Here is a 17,320-nt window from a genome sequence, read left to right as displayed (position 1 = left end):
TCAGTACAATTGACATGGGGTTAATGGCACAACTCTTTATTGGAACCACCCTGTTAGGTAGAAATGGAACTACAGAGTACCGGTAAATGCTGCATACTCACAAGATTTCCAGAAATCTTCATGTGCTCTTCTAATCTTCCTAGTCTTCCTAGTCTATTTATGTCACAAATTAAAGCTGCAGTCATAGGCCCACTTACTTGGGAGTAAGATCCATTGCACTCATTGGGACTTTACTTCTAAGTAGACATGTATAGGAACACCCTGTTAAACATGCTTTGAACAATAACAGTGTATCCAGAAGATGTTACTCACATTTAGGTCCCACTCCCTGCTGTCGCCTCCTCTGACAACAAACTTTTGTCTATCTAGCTGCTTATGTTTGCTCATACTAAGCAACCTGCCAGCACTGGAGAGAAAAAGACTGAAACTGATCCAGACAAACACAACAAGAGGCAGCTAATGATCTTTCTGGCATAGACTGTATTAATTACTGTTCAAGCTGGAAAGGATGTAACTTATCACAGCAGGCTCTTGGCAGTTTTAACTCTGGGTGGACAGTCCAACATGACCAGGACTGAATAGCCTGCTAGTCACCTGAAAGAGCTCCTCTGGATGACACTGAGCAGATGGAACAACTTCTTACAGTGGAAGAAAAACATGGTATACAAATGTAATAAATAAATAACATTACGACAAACTAGATCAAAATATAATAAAAACCAGTAAAAGTAACAACACCAAATAAAGTTTTATTTTGAAAAAGGTCGTTTGAAACTCTATGTTTGGGCTATTTTTGAAAGCTCACTAAAAAGTAGACAGATGGTCCTTTCTGGGAAGCATATTCCAAATTGGAACTTGCCTGGAAAAGTTGACCAGAAGAAATAAGTGAAATATTATTATTAACACTATTATAATTTATTACTGACCCTTCACCCTAACATTAAATTACCATTCATCACTCCATTTGTCATTACCCTGTGAATACCTGGATTCTTGCCTCTCAAACCCTCCCTATGACACAATCAATTAGGCTGGTTCATACCTGGAGCCTAATGGATCCAACTGGCTTGCACAATTCTACAGGGGAAATTCTATTATGAAAATGTTTTCACAGCAACCCCTAAATTCCATACCCTCCTGTACAAAAGTATGTATAACTGAAATAGTTTCATATTCTTGGTGTCTCTATTCCTGCATCCATTTCCCTCCCCTTTCTATGTAATCTTCTCTGTTTTATGTATGAATTGCAAATCTCTTGAGACAGGAACACAGCCATACATTTTAAAAAGTTGTGCATATAGTTTGAGTTATATAAAATAAGGATTATTCATGTTAATGGTTATCCTGTGGATAGTATAAATGAATTATGAAATACAAGGCTAACCTCAGGAATAGACATGGTAGTTCCTAGACCTCCATATCTACTTTGCCATCAGGACATCACTAAAGCGTGCAGATGGTGAAAACCCCATGTTCTATATGGCCAAACAAAACACAGAGCCTATTTGAAGACCTAAAACACTGTTTTTCTTCTAATGAGTTCAAGGTGGTATACATGGTTCTTCTCATTTTACCCTCACAGCAACCTTGTGAGGTAGGTTAGGCTAAGAGATGGTGACTAGCTCAAGGTCACTTAGCGAGTAATGTGTGGTTTAAGTTGGTTTGATAACCTACTTGAATTATAAAACAGCAATTTTTAAAATGCATCAATAAAACAATTGAATTGTCTGCTGGGATTGCCCCGTGACTGATATTTGCCACTCAAGCCTAATGCTGTACTGAGTATTCAGTGACACTGTCTGGGGCTGGACCAATTCTGCTCTCCTAGCTTCATATAGCCAGCAAATACCAGGTCAGCCATTTCATTCACAATCAAATAATGTAAGATGGTTCCTGGCTTGCATTTATGTGCCACAAATATTTAACAGTAGATTAAGATATGCAGTAGTTGATTTTTTTAATTTTAAGACAGAAGTATTAAAATGTGTTGGAGCGACATATTTCCTGCCCGGCAGATGGGTGGGATGATGTGCTCATAACATTTCATTTTAAAAATCACTTTCACAATTTCCATATCTTGTGCTGTACTAGGTAGACCTGTGCCCTGTTCCAGCAGGGTTCTCCTTACATTTTTATCAATACAAGTTTTACTATGTTGCCTGAATTATTTTTGGAAATTCAGTAGTATGCTTTAAGACAGAAATATAGGATTGGATCCTAACACTCTGTGAGCAGATTTCCACTAACAGGGTGTTCCTATTGGTGGAAAGGCAGTATGTGACCCTCCCCTACCCCAGCAGCCCTGTGTGTCCTAAAAAAGAATCTGCTTCATACAGCTGGAGCACTCCCTGAAGCATCCATCATAGAAGATGGCTGTGGGGGCTGCCAATGAAAACTGCTTCTCCTCTTCTGGCAGCAGGCACCTCCATTGTATCAAGAGTCTCTTCTGTCAACAGAAGGAAGACTTCCATTAATGGAAAGGCAATTCACATAGTAAACAAAACACTTGTAGTTAACATAAGAACATCATGTTTCAGATATCTCTATCTGATCTTATTAATTCAAATGCTGAAATAAAAAAGTAAGAGCAAAACTTTGAAATTAGCAAATCTGTGATATGCCATTTTAGTAGGAGTTGGGGAAAGTCTTCAAAGCAACAAATGACAAGCTAGTGATATCAATTTGTCACAAAGTAGCCATTATTTATTTATTTATTTATTTATTCAGTCATTTATAAACTTCTACATCAAAACAATAAATATATCAATATTTTGTAATAGTAAACCTCTTCTTGTGATCAAACAGTGCATGCCCTACATAAATATCTCTCTGTGGGAAATATTGGTGTCATCAATCATGTTTATATTTAAAAGAATTATTTGTTTATTTAACATTTCTATCCTGCCCATCATTACAAAATGGGTCATAACTATAAAATTCATCAAATATAAGATTATGAAGCAAATAATTCATTACAATTTATTAGGTGGCAAGGTCCTAAGCTGCTTAGGGCTTTTCACATCAAAGGCAGCACCTTCAATTGAGCTCTGTGATGAAAAGGCAGCCAGTGCAAGTATTTCAGGACCTGTGTTGTCCAAGATGGCTGTATGAGATCATATAACACCTTTTCAGCTACATTTTGTACTTGTTCCACTCTATGAACCATCTTCAAGGACAACCCTCATAAAATTCATTACAAACGTCTAGCTGGGAAATTACAAGGATATGGATTTCTGTGGCCAGGCTATACCTGTCCAGGAGTGACTGCCTTTGATCTGCAGCTGAAATAGGCATTCCATGCCACTGTAGCCACCTGGGCATTCACTGACAAGTTAGAATGAAGAAATGCCTTCAGTCTACACATCTACTCCTTTGTGTGGAATGCATCCAGAATAGCCTGCTCCCAATAACTGCAAATCTACAGCACTTTTTTTGTGTTGGAATTCAGTGTCAGTTTATTGGCTCTCATTCAGTTCACTGCTTCTAGGTATCAATTAAGTACCTGTACAGCTGCACCTGATTTCAATAGAAAAGGAAGAGAGCGCTGGGGGTGACCAACATACTGGGGAAGCCTCACTCCAAAAGTCCCTGAAAGGTTTCATATAGAGGTTAAATACCATAGGGAACAAAATGGATCCCTGCAGGGCCCCATGGCACAACTTCCAAGGAACTGAGGAGAGGTCCTCCACTGTTATTTTCTGGAACTAGTCCAATGGGTAGGAACTGTAGGGTGCTGCAAGAACTCTGTAGTGCCATGCCTTTAACTCCCAATCCATAAAGTCATTCTAGAAAGATACTATAGATTATGTTATCTAAAGCTGCTGAGAGAGCAAGAAAAATTAGCATATAGAAGTCATCAATCAGGGTGGCAAAAGCTATTTCAGAATCTGAATCAGGAAGCTGGGTAGAAATGATTCAAGATATAATCTTCCAAGGCTATGCATTCTTAGTGGATGCATGATGGTAACATCTGCCTTCATGCTGATCAGTACGTGGAGATTGACCTTTTTATGAAACACATACATGGTTCCTGAATAGGATCAGTGGCTGTCATCTTGACTGTACTTTTCAGAGACACAGATAGCATGTCACTTGGACAATGATGTTATAAAAGGAATTTGATGAAAGCATGTATGAACCAGACTGCTATATGTCTTATTGTATATATAAAAATTATTTTAAAAAAGATTTTAAGGGTACTCTGCTGGAGTGTGATGGTTATTGAACACAATTAGCAGCAAGAGTAAACAGTGGTGAACAAGACCTATGTTTTGCTGGTATGCACACATTTAAATGAGAAAAAATTAAATTATTAATCCTTCTAGTTAACAAGGATTTAGTGGGCGGGGATATAATTGCTTGAAATAGATATTACTATTGGAAATGTGTGTCCATCACACTAAATGTTTAAAAACTAGAAATAATGCAGTTCAGCAGAATTAAACTGAGAAGCTATGCTATGTATACACTTTCCTTATTTAGCTTGAGTTTTGAAAGAGACATTTCCCACACTCACTTGATGTGCTCAGTTTCAGAAACTACAAAGAAGGTATTACCATGTTTCATTGGAGCCTGATTGTGGAATAAAATAACAACATTTCGCCTAGAATGCTTCCTAAGAATATTCTGTATTAACTTGGTGTCAAGTAAAAAGCAGGGAATGATAGCCTATCCTTATTTCCCAGAAACTATATAGTTAAAAACTCTAAAGTCACATTTGTACTGATACATTCATATTTTGTAAACAAACTGCAGCAAGTCTGGCTCCTGGCAGCACATGTAGCTCAGCTAATTTTTATTGAATATTTTTCCAGATTTATGCTGGCCAACTACTTACTTCAAATTGAATATCTGAGTAGTGTTTCCAGCTTTGTCACTTTAGAAGTTTGTTGATTTTTTAGTGGTTCTACATAATAATCTTTTAAAATTGACATTTTATGTGCACTGTTGTGTGATTGAACAAGTAAGGTAACTGTTACAAGCTCCTTCCCAGATTGTCTGAGACACTGGAATGTGATACGTGGCATTTGGAGCTGAAGCCAGTTGTTCACTTACTGCAAAACTTTCCCATATGTTTCTTGTTAGCAGCTTTGTTCTGAAACCTCGAGTCTTCCCAGAAACAAATAGAAAGCAGATTCTTAAGTTTTACTGAACACAAAAAGTATTCTCAGTCTCTTTCCACTGAGTAACCATATTTCTTAAGAGTGTATACAATAATAGTTTTAAAAGAGAAGAGATTAAAAACTCTTATTGAATTATATGCTTCTTTTGCACTTGCATTTTTCTGGTGACTTTTATTAGCTAGGAAAATAATACTCAACAAATTGTTTAAAAACTGAACAGCAGCTATCAGTGTTTGCATTAATTAGAAAAGCAGGAGGAAATCAAAGAACAATTTCTCATATTTTTTACATTTCTTACAGATTTACCATGCAATCTTATAAATTTCTACTCAAAAGTAAATCCCATTGTGTTCAATAGGACACTGCATGGTATTGTATTCTTTATTGCTTTTATCTACTGTCCAATTGAGGGATGTGGGTGGCGTTGTGGGTTAAACCACAGAGCCTAGGACTTGCTGATCAGAAGGTTGGCGGTTCGAATCTCCATGATGGGGTGAGCTCCTGTTGTTCAGTCCCTGCTCCTGCCAACTTAGCAGTTCAAAAGCTCCAGCGGGAAGGTAAACAGCGTTTCTGTGTGCTGCTCTGGTTCGCCAAAAGCAGCTTAGGCATGCTGGCCACATGACCCGGAAGCTGTACGCCAGCTCCCTCGGCCATAAAGTGAGGTGAGCGCTGCAACCCCAGAGTTGGCCACGACTGGACCTAATGGTCAGGGGTCCCTTTACCCTTTACCTTTACTTCCCAATTAAACATGTTCTCTGGACAATTCACAAATTTAAAATGATACTGATACAATCACAACTAAAAACAATACAGAAAAACTATAGAAGCACAAAAGTCAGTATGAAACCATCATAAGCAACATGAGAGCAATAAAACAATGAAAACCAGCAGTAAAATTAACATTTGATATGAGAGCAACTACTGAAAATGTTCTTTCCTAACTGCCTCAACTCATTAGGAAGAGGAACTATGAGAATGGCCTGTAGTGAAAAATTTTAAGGTCCGGGGAGGTATATATGAAAGGAGCCAATTCTTCTGGTATTCTGTCTCCAAGCCATTTAGGGTTTTAATGGTTAACAACAGCATTTGAATTGGGCCTAGAAATAGATTGGAAACCAGTGCAGATAACCAAGCACTGACATCATGTGCTGATATCTACCCGTTCCTATTAATAATCTTGTCTTTCGGGGGGGGGGGTTAACTGAAATTTCTTTTCCAGAGCATTTTCAAAGGCAGACCACAGATTACTCATTGTAGTAATCCACCTGGGAGGTTACTAGAGCACTGATAACTTTGCAACACGTTTATTTATCCACCAAACCTGATACAAGGCACTCTCTGTCACCATGGCTACCTGTGCTGCAAGTGAAAAAGCTAAAAGCTAAGAGTACCACCAAGCTACCAACCTGCTCTTTCAGGGAAGTGTAAGCCCATTCAAAACTATTTAATTTGAGAACCATTTATTGAGCAGTTGAATCACCCATGAACAGTACCTTCGTCTTCTCTAGATTTAAGTTTGACGCATCTCAGCCACACCCCAGATTACTTTTCTCTGCTTTTGTGTAGACATTGAATAGTAGGGGGAAAGCTGTAATATTTCAGCACCACCTTCATGAAATGTAGTAGAAGTGGAACCACTGTAACATGATAATGTCCCTAAAAATCTGGCATGCTATATACTGTGCTACTGCTGATCTTCTCCAATAAATAGCTAATTTACTTGTGAAAAAATATAAACCACCAATTGATGTTGTTGTTCAAGTTAGGCTTGTGTTCTAAGTACATTTCAGCAGTATCCTTCAGTGGTATGCAGTAGCATCCTTTGTGTACTAGCATGTGATTTTTGGTTTACGATGGTAGAAATGTTAGATGTGTATCTTTTTCATACTTCTCATGTTGGCCAGATCCTTCCTGATCTCTACCCATACTTTGAAAACCTCAAAGAAATTGCTGGTTCTGGGTATGGTTTGTTTTACTCCTCTTTGAAGAATAAGAAGGTCCTTGACTCATTTTCTCCATTCTTATTGTGGGAGGATGAGCTGTGCTTTTCATTTTGACCTATATTAGAAGTTTTATCATTTTGTATACAATTTACAAAGATCCGTATAGTTAAAGCTATGGTTTTCCCAGTAGTGATGTATGGAAGTGAGAGCTGGACCATAAAGAAGGCTGATCGCCGAAGAATTGATGCTTTTGGATTATGGGGCAGGAGGAGACCCTTGATAGTCCCATGGACTGCAAGAAGATCAAACGTATCCATTCTTCAGGAAATCAGCCCTGAGTGCTCACTGGAAGGACAGATCGTGAAGCTGAGGCTCTAATACTTTGGCCACCTCATGAGAAGAGAAGACTCCCTGGAAAAAACCCTGATGTTGGGAAAGATTGAGGGCACAAGGAGAAGGGGACGACAGAGGACGAGATGGTTGGACGGTGTTCTCGAAGCTACAAACATGAGTCTGACCAAACTGCGGGAGGCAGTGGAAGACAGGAGTGCCTGGCGTGCTCTGGTCCATGGGGTCACGAAGAGTCGGACACGGCTAAACGACTAAACAACAACATACAATTTACAGTGCATTCATAAGTTCTCAATAAAAATTACTTGCAGAATTTCTCTTGGCATAATATGTAATCGTTCCAAAGGTTGATTCTTTGTGGGTGGTAGAAATCCCGCCAATAACCCTAGTTTACAATAAACGTAATATGGCATTTCACTCTAAAATTATTTTACATTAGGAATAGGTAGATTTATCACTAAACCAAGAGAAGATAGCCAAAAAGAAAAATATAAGTCCTTGATGATGCTGGAAATAACTGCAGCAGACTAGTGGAGATATTCCCTGGCCTTCTCTACATTGAAGAAATAATGTTGCCATTTTTTTCTTTCATCTTACAACAAATGCGTTATTATTCAGAGAAGGACAGCTTCTCTTTCTGTATCTTCATTTGGGTTTTATTTTGTGGGGAAGAGCACAAACCTTAATCATTGTCTTTCCTAATCATCTAATCTGCGTGTGGCTAAACAAGATGCCAGGACAGCCAGTGGGATCTCAGCGCCACGATCCCACTGGCTGTCCTGGCTTATGGTATAGCCGCGGCAGCCTCTCCCGGGCAAGGGGAGCCTTCATCCCCTGCCCGGGAGAGGCTGTGGGCGGCTAAGGCTCCCCCAAGAGGCAGCCCTTCTCCCTCCTTGGGGAAAAGCCCCGAAGAGCTGCGCACACGCTCCACGCGGCTCTTTAAAGGGAGCGCTGAGCAGAGCTTCCCGCCTGCATTTGCTCCATAAGACGCACACACATTTCCCCTTACTTTTTAGGAGGGGAAAAGTGCATCTTATAGAGCGAAAAAGACGGTATGTGTCAGGTGTTGAGATAATGTCTTAGCTTGTGCCTATCTATGTTTCTTAGAGCTCTGCTTTGAACTCCTGAACTGTGTAATGTGTAACCTGATGTACATTTAAGCCATTTAGTGATTTTTGGAATAAAGTTGTCAGGAATAATTGAGCCAGGGTCTTCACACTGTGCCCATGTGTGGGAGCCAGGTCAGTTGGTTCAGGATGAGCTTGCTTGTTTATTGGCAGGTATGAACTGATGGGAGTGTGTTGCATGAGTCCTTCTAGAAATGCACTGTCTTCCGGTTATTTCTGAGGCTCATTCGAAGCAAACCCCGCTGTCTCCAGTGGGATTTACTCCCTAGTAAATGTGTTTAGGTACTGGATTAACTATGGATAAAGCACATTTCTGTAGAAATTACTTAATCATCAATCTTTAGCTAATGCTATATAGAATAATATAATGTATTAAAGCTGAAGGATACACAGAAGGAGAGCTACTTCATGTGGACCAGGATCCTCTCTATAGTGTGAAAGTTTATTCTAATACAGTGGTACCTCTAGTTATGTACTTAATTTGTTCTGGAGGTCCATTCTTAACCTGAAACTGTTCTTAACCTGAAGCACCACTTTAGCTAATGGGGCCTCCCGCTGCTGCCGCGCCGCCGGAGCACGATTTCTGTTCTCATCCTGAAGCAAAGTTCTTAACCCGAGGTACTATTTCTGGGTTAGCGGAGTCTGTAACTTGAAGCATATGTAACCTGAAGCGTATGTAACCCGTGGTACCACTGTATATCAAACTGCATTGTAAAAGTATCCTTCATTTTTCAGAAACTTGTTTATTTGCATTCCATTCCCCCCCCCCCTTTTTATAAATCCTTGATATAGTGGGATTAGACTGCCATCCTATGGTCTGACTGAGTTTTCTATTTTTGCAGTAAGCAGAAGAGCAAAAGAAGATAAAAATACATCATAATTCATACCTGAGGGACTAGTTAAATTGTATTTTAACTTACGTTTATTAAATGTGAAAAAGTAATAAAAGACATTAAATACATTAAAATAATTCAGAGATAAAAGCATATTAATTAAACATTTATACTGATTAGTGCATAAGTATTAAGGATCAGTTTTTGACTTAAACAAATTCTAAATACATTTTATATGACAATACAAACATCTTACAGTAATATATTTCATGGCACTTGGGAGCAAAAGTATAGATTGTCAGGAATGATACCAATAAAAGTTGAGTAGCCATATGTACTTTACCATTGTTATATTCCTGAAAGATTAATCGCTACATGTTTTTCATTACTCTTTAGACATACGTTTGAGCATCTCTGGATTTCAGAATGGACCTGATAAACTATGTTGACATAGCACCTCCATAGTGCTATAGGGATAGGGCCAAACTCAGTGATAGAACCCATGCTTTGTATGGAGAACTGCCCAAATTTAATCGCTGGACTTGAAAAAAATTGTATGAAACACCGGAGAGTTGCCGTTGCTCAATGTAGACTTGGATTGTAAAGCTTTGTGGCTCAGCAGGCCAGATCTTTATCCCTTTGCTCGCCCCCCCCTTTGTGGGCCAACTTTGATGGGTGGGCAGCACCTGTCAATCATCAGTGATACCAGGTAATTGACACCAGTCAGAGTTGACCTGTGAAGTTGGGAAGGGATAATTTAAAGGGCTTGTTCAACCCTGTGTGCAGTGCTTCACAAACACCCAACAGTCAGTTGGTTGTTGAGGTTTCGGAAAGTAGCGTGCAAAGTACTTTGCAAGTTCTGTGTTCAACACTTCTAAGCACCTGACAATCAGCTGGTTGTTGGTGCTTGGAAAGTGTTGCACAAGGGGCTTTGTAGGCACTGCTAATTGGCAGTGCTTGCAAAGCCTCTTTCTGCCAAACCCAACCTGACATGTATAGCATAGGTGTAGGAGAGGTGGGCATGGATTGCCTGAAGCAGCCTTATGGGCTCCCCTCCTGGATCCCAGTGGGATTGGACTGACTTTTTGCCACAGTTTTGGGGGGAAAGGTTGAAGAGGATACAAGGAAGGTCCTAATGGGGGGATTCCTCTCCATCCTATCTCCTTGCCTGTTTCCCTGCCCATTACTCAGACGTGTGGGCTCTATTCTGTCTCTGGAGTCAACAGGGTCTGACTTGGACACTCTGCTTATGAGATCAACTTGTCTCCAGAGCTACCTGAGTCCACCTCTGGTTCAGTCCCTAAAGAGGAATCACCCATCTGATCTGATCTGGAGAAATTGCTGATGCCTCCTCCATCACCTAGGTCACGGAAACGCCAGCTCAGACATAAGTAGATAGGTCAGGCCCAACCTTCCTGAAGCAGTGTCCATTTGCTTGCCTAGTCTAAGAAACAGGCCCACTTGCTCCCTAAGTTGTACCACCCCATTTCCATATAATGGGATATCAGGGGGCATGTCGCTTGCTGGATCTGCATCTTAGCTTCCCTAGCCCATAGCTGTCAACTTTTCCCTTTTCTTGCAAGGAATCCTATTAGGAATAAGGGAATTTCCCTTTAAAAAAGGGAAACGTTGACAGCTGTGGCCTAGCCATGTGTTGTACATTTGAACTTTACTTTGCTTATGTACTGTACCAATTTAAGTGTTAAAAGTTCTGGTAGAAATCATAATCTTGGTTCATGTTCTTCATCCAGGGCAAGTTTCCCACAGTATCAGAAGTTATTGCTAAGCCAATGAGATATTATATATGAACCACAGGTATATCTGAGGTTTGTTTGAGCTGGAGGTGTCAGGAGGACACCAGTCTATTGCAGGTGCAAGAGGCTTGTGGACAAGGGACAAAAGTACCAGGTTCTCTCCAGGGAAGGATGGGAAAGACTCTGAAACCTTGGATAACTGCTGCAAGTCAGCGTAGACAATGATGAGGTAGATGGAGCATTTCCATGCACTCTGGCTTCCATCATGGTGTTCTATTGCACCAGAAGCAGTTTTGTCATGCTGGCCACATGACCCAGAAAGCTGTCTGTGGACAAATGCCGGCTCCCTCAGCCTGAAAGTGAGATGAGCGCCGCTTTTACCTTTTTTACCTAGGTGGAACAATGATCTGATTTGATATAAGACAGCTTGTTGTGCCTCTGTAGGTTACATCTGTAGTTGTCAGATTCATATGGTGAACATTTTTCTCATGTTCAGAATGTTGTGAATGTAATTAAAGAAGCAAATGATTCTATGAAATATTTGCATAGTTCTTTAAAATAAGAGATACAGAGCCACTGTTTGATTAGATGCATTACTACATTTGTGAAGAAAAGCCTTGTACCCACTGTCAGACCCCACTCCCTGTGTTCTACTATACTAAAGGAGGAACCTTGTAGAAACTAATGGTGTACAGAAAAACCAATCACCTTCACCATTTGCTTTTTGGAATTGAGAAATAGCTCTGTTAAGGTTGCACACCAAAAAAAGGTTGCCTACTGTTTTGTATTTCTGCCTCTGCCAATCTGAGGCACCAGGGTACAAAGTACTATTTGTGCAAATGGATGTGCCAGTAACTAGGTGAATGGCAGACTGAAAGGCTGCTTTGAGGCAGTACATGGCACTGTGTCTAATTTTTTAGTGCATTACAGTTATTTACTTAACAGGAACAATCAGTTCTCCATTATTCTGAAAACTGACAGCAGGAATAGATTCGGAAAAATGAACCAAACAGTCTGTTGACATTCTGTTAACTGAGTCACAGCAATGTTAGGAAGTTGCCATTAAGATCTATATACATATAGATGTTTGGTTTATTTCGGGTTTTCTTTACTGTAAGTCCATAATTAGGTCTAAAAGTGTAGGAATTGTGCCTTTGCTTATTATTCTACAGTTAGGTGGTGCTGTTACACTAAAGAACTAAACTAGAAAAGAGTAGCCTTTATTTTTGTGATGGTTTTTTACAACATTTGTGGATCAAATAAGTGCACCTCACATCTCTGAAGGATGTCTTCCTATCCTGTGTTCACCAAAAATAGAAACAAACAACAACAAAAATTGAACATAAAAGCCTTCGTCTTGAATATATTACTAGATTATGGAAAAAAATAACATATATGATGTGATATGTAAGTGATTGTCCCACATGCAGAAATTCTGGGACATCAAAACAGAGAAAAAGGTTGGGGATTCCACAGTAAATGTACACTCTGGCTATTAGGTTGACAGAATAGAGAAGCAGGCAAGTGTAAGCCTGCACTTGCTGCATCAAGGCAGAAGAGCAATAGCACTTGGTTACTGGTTTCTTTTGATTCAGTGGTCCTTAGGTGCATATTCTCCAAACTCAATTTCTTCACATCAAAGGATCCCTTAAATTAGGGATGGAGAACATTTTTCAACTTGAGAACTGCACATCCTCATGGACAACCTTCCTGCATGCTATAAAGGCTATTTCTGGGCAGGGTCAGAGACAAAAAGCGGGTAGGGCCAGAGCAAGAAGTGAACAGAGCAATGAATGTGGACTCTTACCTTTGTGCAGCAGGCTACATTGCAGCCATGCAAAAACTAGAGTCTTCCACCCACCCACCTACACCTCTAACCTCCATCTATGAAAGAAACAGGCAGTATCACAGTTCAAGGACACATTCTAGCCAGCCAAAAGCACTTGAGTAGGACTCAGAGCAGGGCCTTGAAGGGAGAGTCCTGAGAGGTTACTTTTTAGCCCCAGGCCTAAGGTTTCCCTTCCTTGAAGTGGTTGATCCTGCAGTTCAAACAGTTGTGGAGGTGACTAGCCTTGGAGGAAGCCCCCCTGACATGCCTCTTCTGAGCCTAGTTCCCCACCCCACACTAAAATATCCTTACAAACTGTAAGGAGGAAAACTGCCCCATTCCAGTTTAAGGGATTGTGGGTGTGGGACATGGAGTTATTGGCCTTGGAAAACCTGTACCCTAAGGTATTATCTGAGCACAATTCTTCTCTCCTCCCCCCCCCCAGTTCTTTTAAAGTATATTGGAAAATGTGTTTCCATGTGTATATTTCCTTAGTTGGACCAGATGACAGAGTACAAGTGGAAGTGAAGAGGGAGGGGCAAAAATCATTGTCCCTTTTGGTGATGAGATACCACAAAAATTAGTTTTGTTTTCTGGGTCCACATTGTATATAATGACATTGATATATTCCTCTTATACCTTTTATTCTGATGTGCAATTGTTTTGTCTACAATAACTAGCAGAGTCATTAATGATACAAAATTCTGTCCTGAATTGTTTATAATAAGTATGGGTGATATTAAGTAGAAGTCATAGTTTCCCAAGTTTAGTGCAGACATACTACCTACCAATATGACCACAGTTAGGAGATGGGTGCCCCACCCATGCGCACATGGCTATTCTTGTGCAGGCACTCTCCCTCCATTACAGTTTTGGAGATAAGTATGGTTGTCATTAATTTTGCACAAGCAATTTCAGTAACAGTAGTTACTGAACACAATGTCCAAACCTACTTGTAGTCATAGTTGCAAACTGTGGTTTTATGCTATTGTAAAAAACAAACAAACACCAAACCCTGAGCATTCTTTGTTCCTTCTGCATTCCAATAACATTCAGCATGTGCCGACTTAGACCCAGTTGTAATTTTTTGTCTCATTCTGGTGTACCTGAAAAATCCATTTTAAATTCCCTTCTCTTGCACTCCTGCCTAGAGTTGCCTGTATGGCTTGCCTTCCCTGTCATGGAGCACAATATAGCTTCTTCTTGCCTTTACATCCACCACTCTATTCTCATGTGCAAGTTATCTCTTGGTGGTTTAGTGGTAAGCCTATATGGCAATCCTGGAAGTACTATGATAACATTTTGTTTTCATATATAAATCAGAAGCAGGAAACTAGTCACAAAGCAGTGTGATCATGGCATTAAGGGTAGGCTGAGGGAATTATTTTAAAAGCTGGATTTATTCTTATCATTTACTTCATAATATATTGGCATGCTGCAACTACTCTAACTCACTGGTAAGGACACTAGTTCAGCAAAGGACAAGAGCACAGCAACTGAAGAAAGTGTTTGCTGTAACATTACTCAGATGCTTGGTATCAGAACAAATTTATGTACATTGTAATTGTTTAATTAAATTCTTACAACATTCCTGAGTTTCCTGCAAAATAAAGATCTGTAGGAATTCTGTGCACGCAGGAATTCAGCTAACTGTAAAACATCTTAAAAGTTACCATATAAAAATAAGCACAGAGAGATATCCGTATCAGCTACTGTTTCATGGAAATTTTTGGTTCTCCAGGCTATGTTGGGGTAATTAGAATCCTGCAGTATGTTGTACATAATCATTGAAATTTGGCTTAATCTGTAATCAAACAACAGATGTCTTCAAGACCAACCAGCTATGGTGCAAGCTTTTGTGGACTATAATCGAAATCTTCAGATGCATCAACTGTAGTCTTCAGTTGGCATGCACATAGGGTCCACACAGGAGTAGCAGAGTTGGAAGGGACCCCAAGGGTCATCTAGTCCTATCCCCTCAATGCAGGCATCTCAGCTAAAGCATCCATGACTCAGATAGCCATCCAACCTCTGCTTAAAAGCCACAAAGGAAGTAGAGTGCACCACTTCTCGTGGGAGTCTGTTCCACTGCTAAACAGCTCTTACTGTCAGAAAGTTTTTCCTGATGTTTCATCAGAATCTCCTTTCTTGTAACTTGAAGCCATTGGTTTGAATCCTACTCTCCAGAACAGGAGAAAACAAGCTTGTTCTCTCTTCCATGTAACAGCCCTTGAGACATTTGAAAATGGCTATCATATCTCCTCTCAGTCTCCCCTTTTCTAAACTAAACATACCCAGCTTCTTCAACCATTCCTCATAAGGCTTGATTTTTCAGACCCTTGATCATCTTGGTTGCAGCTGTTTGATATCTCTTTTAAGTTGCATGGTCCATCCAAATGGAGCCCACAGTTTTTGAACAGTAAATACAAAATGCAAAAAGTGGAAGTAAATCCAGATAAACTTTCATGTATTTGATTGTGTTGCTGCCATTATTTTATGTTGTAAACCTCCCTGTGATCTTTGGATGAAGGATGGTATATAAATTTAATAATAATTAGTACCAATCACAGAAAAATTTGTAGTATTTTGAAATACTTTTAGTGAATTGCTAGGACACATTTGGAAATCTAAGAAACTGTCACAGGCACGACTCTATACCTATTTCAAAGAGGGAAAACTCATGATGCTGAAACTAGCAAAACACATAGCAAAAACAAAGAAAACACAGGCAACACAAACAGACTCACACCTCAAAACAGGCAAGGAATGACTCCTGAAAACAAAGCAGTCAACATGCACGCATACAAACCAACTAAGCAAAACAAAAGCAGCCAACACTGGCCAAAGAATAGCCAACACACACACAACCTCCAAAAAGCAGGTAAAACAGTTCACTCCCAAACAACCAAACAAAAATGTGGGCAAAACAATAAATCCAAAACAAGTGAGAAGAACATACATTTATGGCAGATTCCCTTTTCATTTTTGTTTCTGAAGAGCTTTGGAGACAGGCTATTCCACCCTCTTTCTTTCCCTTCTTCATTCCCTATGAAGAATTTCCCTGAGCCTTGTGGGGCTCAGAGGCATTCTGGGGAATAGAAAGCAAGATGATGGGACAGGTAGCAGCCTATACTACTTCTAGGCTACCCAGCTATTGTTCAAGGTAAAAAGGAAATAAAACAAAAACAAGGAAAACACACATGAAATGACAAAAGGTCTGGCAGTTGGCAAATCTCCTTTCTTGTAACTCGAAGCCATTGCCTTGATTCCTACCCTCCAGAGCAGGAGAAAACAAGCATGCTCCCTCTTCCATATGACAGCACTTAAAATATTTGAAGACGGCTATCATATCTCCTCTCAGTTTCCTCTTTTCCAGACCAAACATGCCCAGTTGCTTCAAGTGTTTCTTATAAGGCTTAGTTTCCAGACCAGGCATAGGCAAACTCGGCCCTCCAGATGGTTTGGGACTACAACTCCCATCATCCCTGACCACTGGTCCTGTTAGCTAGGGATGATGGGAGTTGTAGTCCCAAAACGTCTGCAGGGCCGAGTTTGCCTATGCCTGTTCCAGACCCTTGATCATCTTGGTTGCCCTTCTCTGCACACGTTTCATCTTGTCAACATCCTTATTAAATTGTGGTGGCCAGAATTGGACACAGTATTCCAAGTGTGGTCTGACCAAGGCAGAATAGTGTGGTACTATTACTTCCCTTGATCTGGACCTTATACTTGTGTTGATGCAGCCTAGAATAGCATTAGGTTTTTTTTGCTGCTGTGTCACACTGTTGACTCATGTTAAGGTTGTGGTCCACTAAGACCCCTAGATCGTCTTCACATGTACTGCTAGTAAGCCAGGTGTCCCCCATCCTATATTTGTGCATCTTATTCTTCCTGCCTAAGTGCAGAACCGTACATTTGTCCCTATTGAAATTCTGTTTTTTTAGCTTGCGCCCAGTTCTCCAATCTGTTAAGATCATTTTGAATTCTGGTTCTGTCTTCTGTGGCATTAGCTACCCTTCCCAGTTTGGTGTCATTGGCAAATTTGATGAGCATCCCCTCAATTCCTTCATCCAAGTCATTTATAAAGACGCTGACCAACAATGGCCCCAGGACAGAATCCTGCGGCACCCCACTTGTCTCTTTTTTCCAGGATGGTGAGGAATCATTAATGAGTACTCTTGGGTTCAATCAGTCAAGCTACAAATCCACCTAACAGTTACCTCGTTCAACCCACATTTTGCCACTTTCCTCACAAGGATATCATGGGGGACTTACTGAAATCAAGATACACTTTGTCCACAGCATTTCTGTGATCCACCAAGTTGGTAATTCCATCAAAAAAAGAAATCAGATTTGTTTGG

The 17,320-nt window shown here is 40.2% G+C and overlaps 1 protein-coding gene across 2 annotated transcripts in view; it reads left to right on the top strand.

The window, feature by feature from the left end:
* The window catches only part of CENPP (centromere protein P), a 163,056-nt gene that overhangs the window by 45,930 nt on the left and 99,806 nt on the right, over nucleotides 1-17,320 (top strand). The gene's annotated exons all lie outside the window — the stretch shown is intronic.

Source organism: Podarcis raffonei, chromosome 2 (genome assembly GCF_027172205.1).
Source record: "Podarcis raffonei isolate rPodRaf1 chromosome 2, rPodRaf1.pri, whole genome shotgun sequence".
Taxonomy (NCBI): Eukaryota; Metazoa; Chordata; class Lepidosauria; order Squamata; family Lacertidae; genus Podarcis; species Podarcis raffonei.
This window is presented reverse-complemented; position numbering and strand designations above follow the sequence as displayed.